The sequence below is a fragment of the Chionomys nivalis genome, chromosome 10 (genome assembly GCF_950005125.1).
Source record: "Chionomys nivalis chromosome 10, mChiNiv1.1, whole genome shotgun sequence".
Classification (NCBI taxonomy): Eukaryota; Metazoa; Chordata; class Mammalia; order Rodentia; family Cricetidae; genus Chionomys; species Chionomys nivalis.
Window position 1 is genome coordinate 10530666 of NC_080095.1, and position 16159 is coordinate 10546824.

General features: G+C 38.5%; 2 pseudogenes; both read left to right on the top strand.

Annotated features, from left to right (window-relative positions):
* LOC130882810 (PC4 and SFRS1-interacting protein-like) overlaps positions 1 to 3207 on the top strand; it is a 6229-nt pseudogene extending 3022 nt beyond the window's left edge.
* Positions 3208 to 11106: 7899 nt separating this feature from the next.
* LOC130882811 (immunoglobulin heavy variable 3-23-like) lies at positions 11107 to 11686 on the top strand (annotated as a pseudogene).
* The last annotated feature ends 4473 nt before the right edge of the window (positions 11687 to 16159 follow it).

Genomic DNA, 16159 nt, shown 5'->3' on the forward strand with positions numbered 1-16159 from the left:
GCACCCAATGTGGGGCTAAATCCACTTAAAAACCTGAGAAGGCTTAAAAAGCAGAGAGAGTTTAACACAGCTTTTTGCTGTTTGCTGGCAGTGTGCTGTAGAGAGAGTTTTCTGACTCAACAACAACAAAAAAACCCACACCATTTTAGAATGAGGCTTCCTGGGCCCTGCCACAAGTATAATCTCTGGCTATGGAGCATTTGTGAGCTTGGATGTTTGTTTACCCACTCAGGGTTGGGAATAAGTAGCTGAGACCATGCCCATGGCTTAGGTCTTCCTGCCTGAGTAGGCAGCGGGATCAGGTTTACTAGAAAGTGGCTATTTTTAAATACCAGTTTTTGGGCAGTGTTGCCAGCATGACCTCTGTCTCTTGTGGGAGACAAAAAAATTAAATGGGGTTTGTGACTAAAGTAGTATGGTTTGCTTGATGGCAACTGGACTCGCTGTGTGCTGAAAAGGGGGACATTGTGTGTAGCTACTCAGAGGCACAAGTGACTCAGAGGCACAAGCGGCTCTGCCATACTAATGGTGCAATGTGCATGACTCGTAGGCACAAGTGGCTCTGACATGCTGGACTGAGCAATACAAACCCACAGTACCTGTTTTGACCTAGGAATGTTGCAGCTTAGATTTTTAAGCACTTAGTGATTTAAAACTGCAAAACAAAACTGTTCTTGGACAGTAAAGAATTACAGATCCACAATAGGACAGATTCAGACACAAAAGACCTCTAAATGGTCACACTGTTAAATAAATGTACATATGCTTGGGGAAAAAAGATAAAGAGTATTGAGACTCATAAAATAAAGTTAATGCTTTAAAAAAGGTAAAGTATTTAAAGAGACAAAGTACAGAGAGTCATAAATTAATAAACAAGCCACATAAAAAAATAAAAATAAATCACAGAGAGTCTGGATTATATACATTGTGTTTTCTTTAAAATTTTTGACTGTAAAAAAGCTAAATGCAGAGAGACATTTCATATATGGGTTGCCAAAGTAAACCAGCATATATTTTATAAAGCTATCTTGATTTCAAAATTTGGGTGTAAGGATATGATACTTTGGAAAAGAGGTTCTTTTGTTTTCACAGAAGATGAGAGCCTGCGGATTACCTCCAGGCCAATACGATAGACAATGCCCTCCTGAAAGGTTGCCATAAACACCCTCAAAAACTTACTTTGCTCAACTGCAGAGATGAACAGAGCACACAGAATATACCATAGGACACCTGATTAATTGCGCCTCCATACAGCAGAAAGAAGTTTGGAGAGAAAAAATGCACCCATATTCCCAAACATTATTTACAAATGTTCTTTTACGAGCAGCACAGCGACAGGGGCGGTGGCAGTGGAGGTTGCAGCTCCGAGCCTTTGAGACGCCTCTGAGGCAGCTGGTGGCGCAGGTGGCTGGTGTGGACATGGGCAGAGGTGGCCTGCGCAGCCCCAGCATTGCCTCCTGGCAGGCTCGGTCGGGACACCCTGAGGCATCCTCCCCTGCCCGCACGCCCGCCAGTCCCAGCTCGTGTCCTCGCTCGCATCTCCCGATAGCCGCTGCACCGCTCCCCCTTCTGGTCTTGGGACTCCCGGCATCGCCCCTCCAACCTGACTTGCAATTTCAAACCTGGAGACCTCATCTTAGCCAAGATGAAAGGTTATCCTCATTGGCCAGTTCGAGTAGATGAAGTTCCTGATGGAGCTGTGAAACCACCCACAAACAAACTACCCATTTTCTTTTTTGGAACCCATGAGACTACTTTTTTAGAACCAAAGGACATATTTCCTTACTCTGAAAATAAGGAAAAGTATGGCAAACCAAATAAACGAAAAGGTTTTAATGAAGGATTATGGGAGATAGATAACAATCCAAAAGTGAAATTTTCAAGTCAACAGGCACCAACTAAACAATCAAATGCATCATCTGATGTTGAAGTCGAGGAGAAAGAAACTAGTGTTTCAAAGGAAGATACTGATCATGAAGAAAAAGCCAGCAATGAAAATGTGTCTAATGCAGTTGACATAACCACTGCAAAAGCTGCCAGGCAAGGAAGAAAGAGAAAGGCCGAAAAACCAGTGGAAATTGAAGAAGCATGCAACAGCATGCATGGCTGCAGCAACAGCTTCTGCTAACTTGAAAGCAAGTCCTAAGAGAGGACGACTGACCTGCAGCTACTGAAGTCAAGATTCCAAAACCAAAAGGCAGACCTAAAGTGGTAAAACAGCCCTGTCCTTCGGAGAGTAACATGGTTATTGATGAAGACAAAAGTAAAAAAAAAAAAAAAAAAAAAATGGGACCAGAGGAAAAACAACCTAAAAAGCAAGTTAAAAAGGAAGAAGGTCAAAAAGAAAAGGATAAGCCAAGAAAAGATAAGAAAGAAGGCAAGAAAGAAGTTGAATCTAAAAGGAAAAATGTAGCAAAACCAGGGGTTATATCAACCTCTGATTCAGAAGACAAAGATGATAAAGAAGGTGAAAAGAAGAGAAAGGGTGGAAGAAACTTCCAGACCACTCACAGGAGGAATGTGGTGAAAGGTCTACATGAGAAGGAAGCCACAGAGGAGAAGCGCAAGCAGGAGGAACAAATGGAAACTGAGCAGCAGAATAAAGATGAAGGAAAGAAGCCAGAAGTTAAGGAAGTGGAGAAGAAGTGAGAAACATCAATGGATTCTCGACTTCAAAGGATACATGCCGAAATTAAAAACTCACTCAAAATTGATAATCTAGATGTGAACAGATGCATTGAGGCACGGATGAACTTGCTTCACTTCAGGTAACAATGCAACAAGCTCAGAAACACATAGAGATGATCACAACATTGAAAAAAAAACACGGCTGTTCAAACTTAGTCAAGTTATCATGGAAAAGTCTACAATGTTGTATAACAAATTTAAGAATATGTTTTTGGCTGGTGAAGGAGATTCAGTCATCACCCTAGTGCTGAACAAATCTCTTGCTGAACAAAGACAGCATGGGGAAGAAAATAAAACCAAAGTTCAAGGGAAGAAAGGGCCAAACAAAAAGCTAGAAAAGGAACAAACACATTCAAAGACCCTAATTGGGGGATCTGACGCTCAAGACAGTAGTCATCCACAACATAATGGTGACAGTAACGAAGAAAGCAAAGACAGCCATGAGGCTGGCAGTAAGAAAAACTCACCTGGAAAAGTGAGGCTGAACTATCTCTGAAGGAGTCACCACTAGATAACTAGATTGGCAGACATGGGGTGTAATGAGTATGTGAAGTCTGTTGTGAGTGGCTTCATCTGAAATACTTAGGCTGCTGACTGAAAGGATTAAATTTTTTATAAGTATAGGTTTTGATGTTTAAGTAGTTTGGGGGAAGAAAAATCCCTTTATGTTTGTGTACAAGTAAAACTTATTGCTAATTTTCCATGTGCAGTATTAACAACTCCATCATCCAGTTCAAGTGTGAGGGAAACCTACTTAGAAAGGTTGACCTGCTTTATAGACGTGACTAGTGTATTTTGGTTAGAGTGTGTGTGTGTGTGTGTGTGTGTGTGCACATGTAATTGGTAGTAGGCCAGTTACATTTTAAAACTGCTACTTGTATAAATCGTTCTTCTCCCAAATAACATGGGTTTTGTGCATAGTTTTTACAAATCTTGGTTTTACCAGACTGTCTTTTCACTGTTTGTGGGTTTTTTAGAAGTTGAGCATTTTTATGGTTAATAAAATGAATGTTACTTCTAAGTACTCACTCCTTTTAATCAGAAGTTATTGTAACCTCAGTCTATTGTGCTGCATTACTTGCCTCTTCCTAATAATGTGTAGTCTGTGTGACACCCACATGTCCAATTAGAAGGTACAAATTTGATGACTTTTGAAAGTAATTTAGTTTCAGGGCTGCGAATTCAGTGGAGTCAGAATTAAAGAGAACAGATTGGGTATATAGAGAAACTTCATATACAATCCTTTATAGTTACTAATCACAAAAACCTAAAGCTAGTTTGTTTTTAATCTCACACATTAAGAAGGTCATGCTCATTGAGGTATGTGTGTGTTTTTGAATTGTAATCAGTCCATGATGCCTATTAAGTGGTAAATAAATAAGAAAACTAAAACTAAATAAATAAATAAATGTTCTTTTGCATTTAAAGGGGGATATGATATAGATATGGATAATTTGCATTGGTATGAATTTTGCTTTAGTGATATAAACTTAAGGTCAATTTTGCTATATGTATATGTATATGTATTTGTGATCTTGATTAAGGCATTGTGATTGTGTAGCTCGTTTAAAAAGTGTAATGTATAATTAGAAAATATAGCTTGTTAATAGATAATCATCTATAATAGTCAAGTTTGTAGTCATGTTAGTTAAATGTTCTAGATGTGCACAGGTATATTTCACATAGGCATTTTTCATATCTTTCAAAGACTACAGATTAAGGCATTTAAGATGTTTTAATAACTTAGGCTTTTTCATGGCAGTGAGACACATCTGCTCCTGGCAGCACCAATCTATTTGAAGAGGAAAATGGGCATCAAAGAGACTCCTTATGGAGTTGCTTAGCTTTTATCTACACTGAGAAATTTCTAACCATCATACGAATATAAAATATTGTACTTTCATTGTAACAGGAGCCATTAACTGAACGTCCATGAGTCACTAGACCTGACTGAATAAATGACTAAACAAACTCAAGTATAAGGATACAACTCTCGGGCTGGAGAAATGGCTCAGTGGTTAAGAGCATTGCCTGCTCTTCCAAAGGTCCTGAGTTCAATTCCCAGCAACCACATGGTGGCTCACAGCCATCTGTAATGAGGTCTGGCGCCCTCTTCTGGCCTGCAGGCAGACACACAAACAGAATATTGTATATATAATAAATAAATATTTTTTAAAAAAAGGATACAACTCTCAAATAGAAGATAATTGTGAGTAATGTGCAGCTTTACCCTAAAGGAATTCCATTTGAATACTTTTTTTCTTTGTGATTCCTTCTAGAGAGTTTCATGGAGAAGGGGACCCTAGAAGCATGAGAAAATAAAATGTGGACATGAACTCTGTCTGATATAATTGAAGAAAAAACTGAGTAAGGGATCACATACCAGTTCTCCAAAATTGCATAAAAATACGTAATTATTCTTGTGATCTTTTACAAGATCCAAAAACCACAATGAAAAATAAGACAAAGCAAAGATGAGACACACTAAGCATAATGCCTAAAAATGCTCTAACAAACTGCATCCTGAACAAGATTGACAAAACACTTACAGGGGTGGATGTACATCAGAGGTGGAACAGGATGGTCATCTTCCTAGTGTTAAGACCTGTACAGCTACTCACAGTACAGAATATTCTCAGAGAAATAAGGGACACAACATATGCAGTGTCCAAAGTGAAAGAATTGGTTGATATTCTCTGGGATTTATTGACGATTGTTTTGAGCTATTTTTGACCATTCCCTGATGGTTTACAGTACCAAGGCATTGAGAAAAGCCCTGAATCCCTTTTCTCTATGGTGATCATCACAACAAGAAAATCAGTTCCCACTGTTAAGGCAAGTCCTCCTCTCCACTACTTGTCATCACTTTGGGTTCTCTGTCTTTTTATTGCTTCTGGTAACATAACCATGAAGACTTGTTGCATGCTGCTGCTTTTTATAAGGTGTCATAAAGAGCTGACAATCCATTCCTCACCAATGCAACAGTCATGTTTAGGAACCTGATTTTGCAATGTGTTTCAAGTGGTAAAGAGACAAGGAAGGAAATTAAAAGTACATAGTGACAGAGACACAGAAAAACAGAATACAGGTACTAGGAAATATCCAGGTGTGGTGTCCCTGAGTGGGCAGCTGAATACTCTGAGACCACTTATGTGTATGACAATCAATCCCATGAATCTCCTCTCAGATAAAATCATGAAAATGCATACACTAAGTGTTCGTGAATTTCATTCTCACAAGCTGGAATTTCAAAGTGAGTGATAAAAAAATTAACTTCAATGACAACAGAAAGTATTTTAAGTAGTTTCTTAATCCTGATTTCACATCAGGAAGAGCCTGAAGTGCATCTTATGACTAAATTCCATCTAAACACTCTGCTGGGGTTTACAGGGATATGCACTGAGGATGTGGTATCCTCTTATCTGCACAGCATGAACGTGGAGTCACTTAATGTTTTGCATCCAAGGTCTGCACAGTGTGAAACATACAGTTTCCTATTTATATGCAAGTGGGAGTCCAGTGTCAGAAAAATGTTACTCATTTTCTATCGGCAGGTCCTCTAAGAGACACTAGGTCAGTTCTAAGAAACCTGAGGACAAATTGTAAACCTTGCCCTGTGCTTTTTTTTTATTCTTCCATGAACCTTGCTCAATGAAAAAAAAAGTCCTCCTGCTCAGGCTAAAATTCAGACCTAGATGAGTGGTCCCATCTCTTTCTCACTGGTGCTGCTCCTCTGCGTGGTGCCCTTGCCAAGCTGTAAGTATTTCAGGGTTTCAGGAAAGGGACCCAGGCATGTCATCTGTGGGATGACTGTACCATGATTATTGTACCTGTTCCCAGTTCCCTGTTTCAGGAGCAGCCCTCACAGACCCCATCCCTTACTGGAACTGTCAGTCGATTGTCATTAACCAGTTATTGTGTTTGCTGGGTCTGTCATCCTCCAGGAAAGTGTCTGAAGTGGATGTGAAGAACCTGGAGTGGTGGAAGCACAAATTATAATTCTGATCTCAAATCACAAGTTAACATCAGTAGAGACACCTCCTGTTTCATGAATGCTAATTTTTCTTAATGATAAAAATCCTGAGTCAGTTACCAGGGGCAAAAGCTGAAGGATCAGAAAAGCAGAGTTCAGTCACTAGAGAGTTCTCACCTCTACCAATGCTCAGACCAAAGGTGGAAGATCCTGTTTCTATAAAGCCTCTGACTAAGTGCTGTCTCTTCAAAACCTCAGACTGCCTCTCAGAGTGAATCCTCAGACTCTATCTGAGACCTTGTCTCCTCCTCTCTAATATTCCTCTCTCTGCCCATCCATGTCACTCCTGTGTCTCTTTCTCTGGTGCTGATATTAAAGGCATATGATCTTAGGTGCTGGTATCAACATTATGTGAGCTGTGTTTTTAATTTGCACAGATTAATCTCTTGTAGCCCAGGATAGGTTTGCACTCACAGAGATCCACCCACCTCTGTCTTCCTAGTACTCAGATTAAAGGTTTGTGTCATCATTGCCTAGCCTCTGTGGCCAACAAATGTCTTAGCTCTGCACTCTGATCTTCAGGATGCTTGTTAGATCACAAACAAAATATCACTACACATCCAAGAGCTTATGTTTTCATAAAACTGAACAATCTTCAAACTTCAGACATGTATTAGTATGCTAGAGGAACAGTGAAAGAATTCCAGTGTAAGCTTGGACAGAAACCTCTCTCCTCAGACCAGCATTGGATATGGAAGACAAACAGGTACTCCCAGAAACATTAGGTCAATTTTAAGAAACCTGAGGAATATGCAGCATTTGCAACTGTTTGACTGTTTGGTGTCAAACCTTTGTTTTTTGCCTTTTACACAAGGTAATCCTCTAGAGTACACTTTACTTGTCCTAGCCTATTAATCTTGCTTTTTAATTATGCACTAATCATCTGTGTTCCCACACAATCCTCTAAGATGTATAATTGCTCCTTGTCAAACAAATCAGCACAATATATATATATATATATATATATATATATATATATATATATACATATATTGAGAGAGAGATAAATAGACAGACAGACAGACAAACAGACAGATAGATTTATAGATAGGGAGATAGATAGATAGATAGATAGATAGATAGATAGATAGATAGATAGATTGATAGATGATAGATAGATAGATGATAGATAGATAGATAGATAGATAGATAGATAGATAGATAGATAGATGATAGATAGATTCTGAAATTATGACACTTTGTAAGACAGCTTTGTAAGAATTTTGAGTAATCTTTAGTTCATCCTATTTATTTTTAAACTTGTGATAAAGCACAAATTCCTTGAAATGATGTTACTTTTCAAAGTTAGCTTAAAAAAATCAACCACCCACAGTTTCCTACCTGTAAACTAATAGGACCTTGATAAAAGTGTACAATTATTATAATTGTTGCATGATTGTATTTTTGAACATTTGCATTTTGGGAAAAATTAGCTTGCATGTTGAAGTCCAAGCTAATGATTCCTTTATAAGCACATTGTGCAATCAGACCACAAAATTCTCATCCACAAATATGCACATCCCAGTAAAAATCAGCTCTGGTCCCTGGTCCATCTCTCTTCAGCCCTTCCCACAGACAACTGAATTCTATGATTTTCACAGATTGTGCTTTTGTTGGTGCTTTTCTTGCCTACAAAGTCTCTCAGAATTATTTCTCTGCATTCTTTGCTGTTGCTAACTGGAAGAGACTGGTGTTTCATGTGTGAGCTAGAAAAGTGTCCTTCAGAGAACCCATGTTGGCTAGGGACTCCATGTTAATAGGTTATATGATTGGGGCAGGTTTACAAAGGAAAAGAGAATCTAGTCATATGAGGCTGAGGATTCTCTGGAATATCAGGCTGTGACACTAATAGTGGGTGATGAAACTTTGGAGACCACATTGACTACATTCTTAGAATACTGACAGAAGAATAAATAACAGTGAATTAAATACCTACACACAATGTTGAATACAAAGGTTCCACTGTCATATTTTCCAGGGTCAGTGTAAAGAACAGCTTACATAGTTGCTACTGAAATGGATGGATGGATGGACAGTGTAAAATTTTAATGAGTTTGTTAGACATAGTCTATATCAGAACCAATAACTCTATTCTCATCCTAAGGATTGTAGTAGGAGCAGTGGGCCGCTTCCCACCACTCAGCTCCTGGCCACCGACTAGCTTTACCAGAAATAATTACACGGAAACTGTATTCTTTTAAACACTGCCTGGCCCATTATTTCCAGCCTCTTATTGACTAGCTCTTACATATTGATCTAACCCATTTCTAATATCTGTATTGCCACTTGAGTGTGGCTTACCGGGATGAGTCTAAAGGGCATCCATCTCGGAGAGAAGAGTCATGACGACTGTCTGACTCAGTTTCTTTCTCCCAGCATTCTGTTCTGTTTACTCCGCTTACCTAATTTTCTGTCCTATTAAAGGGCCAAGAGAGTCTCTTTATCTAACCAATGAAATTAACACAAAACAGAAGACTCTCCCCCATCAAAGGATTTTACTTTTAACCAAGAATACCCAGAATTTTTTTTCATTTATACCAATATAAATTAAAAGGCTTCACATATTCACATTAAAGTAAATAAATTATTGAACAAATAGGCACAGGCAAAGTTTTCCCTCTCTCATAGAAAAGAAGCAGCAAATGTTTATAGAGATGTCCTTGATATTCTCTTCTCTTCAGTATGTCCTCTGATTTGTTCTAGATAATTTTAAATAAAAGTTGATGCCTAAAAGATACATATGTATAATCTAACACAAGAATAACTGTTCCTGCAGCATGAGCCCTTCAAGGGTATGACAAGGATGATATGTTCTTTTACATAACTCTGATTGATATTTCACCATAGAAAATAGTAACAGCGAACCAAATATGTAAAGATATTTTACAAATCATGAATAAGATTATCTGTAAATGGATTTTTAAAAGAATAAGTGAAGGACCCCACCATTTCTGAGTTGGATGGGAAGATGGTCCCTGATAAAGTTGCCTACCAAGTTATTTGATATTTACCAGTGTTCCTTATTTGGCTTCTGAATTTATTGTTTGGAGCCTCAGTTATACATCTTTTACTATTTTTCTTTATTCTTTAGGATCTCTACATGTGATATTTTTCCATCCAGCTCCTCCCTCATCTTCCAAACATGAGGCCATACCAACCTTATCCTTATTTAAGCACAGTTAGTGTTTTCCTTATCTGCATGTGTTTGAACCCAAGCACTGAAACATAGGAAACATACCAGTGACCATACCATCGAAAAAGGGTGACTATGTCCGTTGTCCAGAAAAATAAATTTCCAACTCCTCTCAGTAAGAAATATGGCCAAAGAATTATCAGTCCTATCTTTACTATGGTTTTGGATGGTTTGAGCCTAGTTAGGTTCATATAGACAACAACAGCTATTATGAATTCATGATTGAGATATCCATGTCATGTCCAGAAGACAGAATTTCACAGCACCCCTCCCTGTGTTCTACTCCTCACATTCTTTCCTCATCCTCTTCATCAGTGTTCTCTGAGCCTTGGAGGAACTAGAATGACACTGGAAATCTTATATCACACAATGTATTGAACATTGGGAAGGACAGTTTCTGCCTTATGGAGAGAATACAGATTGTGTGTTTGAGACTCTATGTGTTTGGTGTTCTGGTTTCTGTTCTGTAAACTTAGAACTAGAATGGAAGTCAAGACAGAAAAAGACATCTTAAATGAAGGGTAAGAGGGATAAAGCACAGGGTAATAAAGAAGTTTTGAAAGGAAAAGTTGGGTGTAATGAGAAAAAGGGGATGAGTGGTTAGAAAGCATGAGAATTTGGGAAAATAAAAACAATGTCTTCTGAAAATACAAAATTGATGCAAAAGTTTTGTGTTTTGTTACAAAAATGCATTAAATGTCCCCATTGTGCTGACTATATAAAATACAGAAATAAAAACTGACCTAAGACAGCATGAAGACAACCATGTGTTGCCTGGTATCGAGATGGGAAAGGGAAAGGCAGAGTGGGGAGTAAAAAGTGATCATAGGAAGAATTACAGGATGCAAACAATTGAGTGCTGCAAATCTAAATATGTCCTTACAGCAATCACTGAGAGGAAGACAGACAGCAACAAGAACATTTTCCATGCATATGGTGAAAAGAGAACTAAATAAAGTGGGTTGAATCCCTAACAAGAAAAATGTATACACAGAGCTACATTAGTGCTTCAATTTCTATAAATGTCATCAGTGTTTGTGGTGTCTTATACGTGCTCTGAGTACTAGTTTCTTCTCAGGTCCAACTACAGAGCCTGTTATGGCAGGAAGATATGCAAATAAGACTTCTTTGTGCCCATAAAATCCAGCCCTGTCCTGACCCTTCAGCTCCTGCAGAGGAGACAAGTCCTGGATTTCCAAGTCCTCCCAGTCAGGGTTCAGCACTGAACACAGGACACCTACCATGGACTTATGGCTTATACTGGTTTCCATTGTCCTTATTTTAAAAGGTAATTCATAAAGATGAGATGCTATGTGTTGTGTGGACATGAGAAAGAGAAAAAAATATCTTCTGTGTCAGTTTTCTAACCATAATTCTTTGTGTTTACAGGTGTCCAGTGTGAGGTGCAATTGCTGGAGTCTGGCGGAGGCTTAGTGCAGCCTGGAAAGTCCCTGAAACTCTCCTGTGCAGCCTCTGGATTCACCTTCAGTGATTATTAGATGGACTGGGTCCGCCAGGCTACAGGGAAGGGACTGGAGTGGCTCGCACATATTAATCCAAGTGGTGGTAGCACCTGGTATACGGACACTGTGAAGGGCCGGTTCACAATCTCCAGAGACAATGCCAAGAACACTCTGTACCTGGAAATGAGCAGTCTGAGGTCTGAGGACACAGCCATGTATGACTGTGCAGGAGACACAGTGAGTGAATGTTACTGTGAGCTCAGACAAAAACATCCCTGTGGGAAACACAGAACCAACAGGGGGCGATGAGAGCACTTAGATATCATAGTCAGAGAAGAGCCTCCTCAGAGAAGCATGGAAGACCGGACTTCTTTGTGTCTGCACTGCCTCTCCATATCTCACTTAGGGATTTTCTAATAGATACAGTGTGTAGTAATCCTGAATGTCCAAATTATTATTTACATTTCTGGTTCCTGTTGTTGTATGTGTTTATTTATTATATTTCTTTATCTCTCTCTGTCTCCCTATCTGTGTCTATGTCAGTCTCGATCAATCTCCCTCTTTCTCTCTCAATCTTTCTTCTGAGTCAGAAGGTTAACAGATAGCTTTGGGAACTGAGAAATGAGAGGTGATGTCCTCATGAGCACACAGTGTTTGCCCTCCATCCTCTGTTTGGGATGATTCATCTTGACCAGTGAAAGTGGACAGAAGAGGATGCATAAGCTCAAAAGAATTAGTTGCCTGTAACTAATGATATGAGTGCCATTTACCAAAGAAAGAATGAGACAATATTATTGGAATGGAGGAGAAGGGATTCCTGTGCTGTTGAAATGGCAATGTGGTCCTACTAAGACATTATAAAAGCTGGGGGATTCCTCAGAGAATTACACAAGATGATGTGACTCTGCTGTCTCACTCCTTGATAAGCAGAAAAAGAAGCAGAGTTGGTATAGGAAGACAGGAAAGAAGGGAGAAAAGAAAAGAAGAGACATGACAGTTGGAGAGGACAGAAGGTTCAAACGAGTGAGAGAAGGAGGAGAAAAGATAGTGTGATGAATCAATGTAATTGCAGTACATTATTAATGAGCATGGTTATTTGTTTTTAAGTAGATTGAATGACAAAGGTGGGAAAAGAATATTTTCAAATATCATATGAAGTTAATATACATGTATCCATCTGCCCTTCTAAGTTTGTTTTTTGGGAAGGATTGTCTCTGTTGTTGTATATCTGTCTCTGTGTATATGTCTGCGTCCTCGCTCCAGTGATGCATACTTTTTCATCATCTATAAATAGTTTACATTACAGAGGTTACCATAACATCATCACCACAGAAACCTGCTCTCAGCAACACTGGGATTCAGGGTTTGACTTCAGGCTCAGGGCCTCCATTACCCTGAGCAAGCCTCTGAATACAATCCAGTTCCCATTCTTCCTTAAGATCCCAGTGATTCCCGAAGCATCAAACGTAGAGAACACAGATCAAGAGGACCTGTCTATGTCTTTTAGATGTGTGACACACTGTTACTGATATGTGCAGTCTGCTATTATTATTCTTTTTATTCAGGTGTGTGGTGATGAACATGAGTAGTGAGATTCCAGCAAATGCTGTGGTTCAACTACACAGTAGTATTGAAAAGGTAATGGAGTCCAGAATGAGAATAGGAGTCACCAGCTGAGGGTGCAGTTTCCATACTGCTTTGTGTTCTCTTCCTTCTGTTTTTTTTTTGTTTGTTTTGACTTATTTCTCAATAACCCAAAATTCTTGAAATCTATGCTTATTAAATAAATCCTTTTCGTTTTTTGTTTTTGTTTTTGTGTATTCAAGATAGGATTTCTCTGTAGCTTTGGAGCCTGTCCTGGAACTAGCTCTTGTACACCACACGGGCTTCAAACTAACAGAGATCTGCCTGCCTCTGCCTCCCAAGTGCCTGGATTAAATGCATGTGCCACCACTGCCTGGCAGTAAATTGAATCAGTTATAAATTTACAGAATCAGTTATAAATGCTTGGTGTCAAGAAAGACAAATTTGTGGTTCCTGCTGTTTATTTTAGTAGTGCATAAATGCAGTCATCAAAAAATATTTTCTGTAGAAAAATGAGATGTTTTAAAAGATTGAGCTAGGCTTGTAGCTCTGTGGTAGAGAGCTTTGTCACCATGTAAAATGTCTAAATTTTATGAACCAAAATCACTTAAAAATGGGAATTAAGCTCTTAGAAAAATATCATTTCTTGTTTTCATAGTCTTACATGAGCCACTTTCATGGATGGAAATGGAATGGAAGTCTCCAGAGTAGGAAATACAGTTGGAAAGTTGTGGAGAAGGAACAATTCTACAGGAATTCATTTCTTGGGTTCCACAACATTCATGACACTGTTCTAAATGAATACAAATTGTGAATCCCATGCGGGTAAAGACAATGTTTGGATGACTGTAAATGCTAATTGGCTAGACTGTGTATGCATAGTACATGGTTCTCACATGTGTTTGAGGGCTAGAGTTGAATTTGTCTATACTCACCAGTTGATTTATATCTTATTTTTGAGGAAGGATACCACAGTGAATCTGGAGCACAAATATGCAGATAGAATTTTTGGATGGCAAGACTTACAGTACGTCCAGTCACATTGCCCCCAGTAATGGGAATATAGGATAAACCATAACACCCAACTTCTAAGCAAAGAGTTGTGAATCTAGCAAAGATACTAATACTGGGAGGCAGGCACTGTACCACTAGGGAACTCTTGAGCCCTGAATTTTATCACTATATATTGTTATATGAATTGTATTCTGTGAAATAAAATATGTGTATTGGATATTTTTTAATTATTTTGAATTAATACTGTTTGATTTTTTTAATATTAATAACATTTAAGAGAGAAAATGTGTTGCCAATTATGGATTTTTAAAGCATTAACTGTCTATCTGGAAATGAATGTCTCATGTCCAAACCCTTATATGTTCTCATAAAAAACCTTTAAAACTCTGACTTTTTATGAAATTCTGAAATTGGGGAGATGGGCAGGATCTGCAAAAGATGAGAGAAAAGAAATAATTACCAGAAGATATTGTATTGAAATTTTTCAAGAAAATTAATTCATAAATTTTTGACAACACAGCATTTGATGGTTGGGCATGGGGAAACATAGTCTTAATCCATTCAGTAGGGAGACAGAAACAAAACTGTCTCTTATAGCTTGGTCTATAAAGAAAGTCCAGGCCACCCAGATGACCCTGTAAAAAAGAAGAAAGTCATCCTCTCTACCTGTATATGGGAGAGTGTTTCTGACTGTGGGTGTGTAGGATAGGTATGGGACTGTATCTGGAAGTGGGACTCTCATTCTCTCTGTGTGTGTCTGTGTATGTTGGAATGTATGGCTATATCTGGAAGGGGAACTCTGTGTGTGGCTGAGGATGAAGTTGGACAGTCTGTCATATCTCCTACTTCACCTATTTCATGAGATAAATTTTTAATTTTCCTACCTTGTGATCTTTTAATTTGATCGACACTATGAACAAAACCAACATGGGAATGAAAGGGTTTCTGTAATGTTAACTCTCACAATCCATCATGAGGAAAATGAGGACATTAAATCTAGATAAGAACCTGAAGGTGGAGCCGGGCGGTGGTGGCGCACGCCTTTAATCCCAGCACTCGGGAGGCAGAGGCAGGCAGATCTCTGTGAGTTCGAAGCCAGCCTGGTCTACAAGAGCTGGTTCCAGGACAGGCACCAAAAACTTCAGAGAAACCCTGTCTCGAAAAATCAAAAAAAAAAAAAAAAAAAAAAAAGGAACCTGAAGGTGGGAACTGAAGCAGAAATTCTGATTTACCAGCTTGGTCTCCATGTTTGTTCACCCTGCTTTCTTATACAAACCAGGAACACTTTCTCATGCATGGCCTCTTCAACATTAATATTGGCCCTCCCATATCAATCATTAAACAAAAAAAATGGCTGTCATAGTTTTGCTTGAAGACCAAAATTATAGTGACATATTTTACAGCAGAGGTTCTTTATTCCCTGGTGACCCTATCTTGTATTATGTTGATGAAATTATAACAACAAAATTGGAAAGTTGGTACTGTCGTGATAACATGACCCATTAAATGAGTGTCATTTGTATACTGCATAAGATAAAAATGACTAATGAACCATTTAAGAATAAGGATCCACCTCTCAAAAAGAAGTTAATTATAAATAAAGTATGACTTTACCTTTAACTCATTCCTTTTACAAATGACTTTGCCTTGGTGATTTTATTCTAGACAGATTCACAGAAAAAAAGAAGCTTGGGGATCAAGAGAGAACAGAATATAGATACAAACTATCTCTGCAGTAACCAAAGTAAAAATACCTGAATAAATCAACCTATACCAAGTGCTTAAATGTAGTATCAGAAATGTTTCACTATTTTTATCAAAATCCTCCTCCCATTTTCACAACCACAATGAGAATAACACACAAACAGAAAATGAGATATGCAAAACATGTCTGAAAATATTCTAACTTCCTGAACACCAGGAATAAGGAGAACACAGCATTTATAGTCTTGTTTCCCCATCAGTATTTACAAGGATGACTTCCTCACCTAGGTTAAGCTCTAGCTCCATCACTACCACTCACAATAAACAGATTATGCACAACAAACTGAGAGACATAAAATGTAGAGTACCCAAACATAGAGATAACATGTGGAGATCCCATGATGTTGAGATCATTCCTTATCCTGATGTGCAGTTGGTGATGATCATTTCTTATTCGGTAGGCTTCACAGTGACTCAGAA